The following is a 4,057-nucleotide window of genomic DNA, read 5'->3' on the forward strand; positions in this document are numbered from 1 at the left end:
TCTATACTTTACACTTGAGACTAAACTGAGCTAATTCTACTGCTTCTGCTTCAGGAAACTCAATGCTTCAATTTATTATTATCGCTTCTGTATTTTGGATAAGCAGCACTGCCGATATTTGCAGTTGCCAAACTTTAAGAAACAAGGGATTTCCTAAAGAGATAGAAGTTTCCTGCTTTATAAACTCATTTGACTGACACTTTCTCGGTTTAAAAAGCAGAAAAAGAAATGGAAACTTCAAATCCCATCTTTCTCATTGAAGCCTAAGTTTGAGCCATTTTAAGAAGTTGGTCTGTTTAGTTTTTCCTGCAATGAGAAGAGCAACTTTAGCTTCAGTAACATTATAAAAAGATGTTTAATTTGCATGTTAATAAAGCAAAATGTATAGTTTCTCCACTCTCGAAAAGCATTTAAAGAAAAAAAATGAGTTTATATTTATGATCTATGTTTTCTAAATGTTAACCTGCCTAAACTATGTAAAAAATCTTTGCAGAATAATTTCAGAACAGTCTCCAAAGTGCTCTTGTGTTGGCACAGAGTGGTAATGGCTCTACAAAGTGGCTCTTCACAGATACAGCGTCAGCCAGCTCCCGGGTCACTGACACAGCCACACAGGTCCTCCCATTAAAATTTCATGTGGCAGCGGTGGCCAAGGACAAACAAACTGCCAACATTATTCTCATTAAAGCAATGCACCGAGTCGCACACACCTCACTGCTATTGTGCGGTCTGTTTGTTTAAACCACGTCTAGCTGAAAAGTGGGTAATTTGCAAGAGCTAAGTGCACTTCATATAAAATGTTGAAGTAGGGTCCCTCTTTGCATCACCTCCTCTCCGCAGTGTCTATGTGCACTATCATTCACTAGACTCCTCCACAACTCTCACTTGGATCTCTTCATCTTCACCAGTCCAGTGCAGTCCTGGATACAGCACAATAAGTTGAACTGAAGTACCACGCAGTACTACTCACCAGTACAGTGGAAATGTGTCTTTTTGCAGCTAATTGCATATTTTTACAGTTGTTTTACTTATTATCCTTTGTAAATATAGTTTTCTCACATTGATACTATGCACACTGTTAATAGTTGCCTTTGAATGCAGTTTAGTTTTATATTTGGTGTAATAATTAGAGTGAAACTGCCATAGAAATGACGATAAGGGCTTAAATAAAATGTTAAAACTGCACAATGCATTCACAATTCTGCGAGTGACAAGTTAACTGCCGTCCCTGGGTTGTTATTTTCCATTTTTAGTAATAATCAAATGTTAAAATAGTAGTAGACATTATATAGTTTTTTAAATATTCCTCAAATTGCATCATTAAGTCTGTGTTTTGTCCGATGCATTGTACATTTTTTCATCTTCTTTACATCTTCTGCCTAAATATTTACTTCCAAACCACTTTTGTCCAAGCAATGACAAGAGTCTCAGCCCAAATCTTTTGCATGATCATTTAATAAAATCACCACAGACTAGAAAAGGTAGCAGAGGCATTTGTATTGAAGCTCAACTATAGCAACAGGAAGTGTCTTTGACTGTAAGCTCCAAATATCACATGTTTGTTACACCTTATGAGCCAGGTAAGGTAATGTTATTCACATCATGTATATCTGCTCTTGTCAACTATCTGATTGAGAGACTCTTAACATTAATACCATCGTGTACTTCATATTACTATGGCTGAAGGTTGCAGAGATTCTATTACATACAAAAGGTGGTGTCAGGGTGAGTTGATCATGTACAAGCAGATTGCACAGCGTCAATGGGAGCGGAGTCAACGACCGCTTTTAAATGAAAACGCATTAAAGCTGACGGGAGCCAATTATAAGAGACAGCGAAGCAACTCAAATACACTCTTCTAGATCTGTGTCAAATGGAAGTGTCCTTTCGAATGGATGATAATGATGTAGGACTGCACAATATATTGAAAATGTACGTTTTTGTTATATAAGGGAAACACAATATCTCATTGTTTAATAGCAACAGCACAGCCAAATATTCAGTCTCACGTGAACTCAGTAGAGACGTTAGATCACCAGGACTCGCTGAATCCATCCAGCGAGGGCGACTTATTCTACAACACAGGGACAGAATTTTAAAAAAACTAAATGACACCGTAATGTGGTGCAAAAACAGACATTTTGCAATAGTGTTGAAGCCTATAAACAATATTTTAAACTGTTTTTTTTTAAATAAACACATCATTATGCCAATTAATTTCCTGCAGCAGAGTGAAAATTCAACACAACTATTGCAAAATAAAATGTATTGTCAATTATTGTGCAGCTCTAGATGATAGTTTTTCATGTAAAAATAGCACAGTAAAGAAAATACAGTTTTACCAGTGCCATGCATCTTACAGCATAACTGTAGCCATGAGGATTAACGTGCAAGTGTAGAACACAGCAAAACAAAGAGCGCTTTGGTCCTGCTAACATCAAAGTGGACCACAGAGATAGTTACAAACCGGACCAGAAAATGTGACACTGTTTTATGTTCATCTGCTCATAATGGGGCTATTCAATGAATCCATTCCCAAAGTTTCAAAATGTACACTGAAAACGGTAATTGTAAAACCATTTCGACAACAAAGTCCAACGCATTTCCTGTTTGTGTGGCTAAAATGGAGGCAGAAGCGCGCAGAATAAAAGGCACTGTGTTACTTGTACAACACCAGGAAATCCGAGAGTCCATTTTTTGTCTTTTCAACTGAAATTTCAGAAAGGGAGGAATGGTTGACCTCTCAAAGCCAGTCTGACAGTCGTGTAGAGAAAGCATCGACAATAAAAACTGTGGGCAGAGCAATGTTGAATCAATCAGTAGTCGTCGTTCAGAAGGTAGTCCAGGTTCAGTTTGTACACGTCAACAGAGCAGTTAAAAAACCTCTACAATAAATACAAAAACAGACAAGCAGGTAAAAGACACAACTTTAAAAAAAACACACACAAATTAATTGACAAGTGTAAGTGCAAAATAAAGTTATAATAATTTGCTTGGAGTTAAGTTAAGTTCAGGTTAAGTTTTGCATTGTTAAAATATAGCAATGCTTGGAATGTTCTTGTGTAATGGGAGATAAAGGCTATTTTTGTACCTTTCTACAGAATATTTTGACATAAACAAACTTAGCTGGTTGGTAATTTGAGTTTTATGAAGTCCACAGTCGACTTAATACCTTATATTTGATCATTCACGAAATGTTTACATGGCTTTTTAAAAAATAATACCGGGCCACTGTTCACTCGTGTGTTTACTCTTGGTCCAAGGCCTGAATAAAAGGTTGATTCATTAATGGTTTTTAAGGCAGTGTTTCTCAAAATGTGGTTCATGAGCTTCTTTAGGTGGTATAAGATTTATTTTAGATGGTGCACGCACTCCACTGCAGTGTTTTAATCCACATTTTTTGTCTTTTTTGGGTTAGTTTGGGTTGTTTAGAACTCTTAGAGAAATAGTTTACCGTATTTTCCAGACTATACGTGGCACTTTTAGTTTGTCTGGGGGTGCGACTTATACTCAGATGCAACTTCTATGTGAAATTATTAAGATATATAATTTCACATCTTGGTTATTCAATGGATTTATTGATTTGGAGTGAGATCCAGAGTAAACCTATTGCTTGTTTTTTCTGCTTTATTTATCTGATTAACTGTTAATATCTTACGTTAACAAACCAGACACGTGTTCAGTTCTGTCTGTGCTTCATGGAGCTGAATAAATATAAATGTGTTACGTTTGCGTGATGTACTGATATTCAGCCTGTTGTTCTCTATTTTATTCTTTTTATTATAACTTTCCTTTAAAGATAAAATGTCTGGTCTGCGTCTTGGATTTTGTAAAAGAAATTTCCCAAAAAATGCGGCTTATATGTTTTTTTCTTCATTATTTTGCATTTTTTTGGTGCGACTTATACTCCAGAGCAATGTATAGTCCAGAAAATACGTTAATTCTATGTTAGATCAGACGTAGAATGATCCTGTTTTAAACCTGTTTTAGATTTGGTGGTACTTACGGGCCTAAATATTCCTTTAGACGATACTTGATGTGAAAACTACAGCTTTAC

Source organism: Periophthalmus magnuspinnatus, chromosome 9 (assembly GCF_009829125.3).
Source record: "Periophthalmus magnuspinnatus isolate fPerMag1 chromosome 9, fPerMag1.2.pri, whole genome shotgun sequence".
Taxonomy (NCBI): domain Eukaryota; kingdom Metazoa; phylum Chordata; class Actinopteri; order Gobiiformes; family Gobiidae; genus Periophthalmus; species Periophthalmus magnuspinnatus.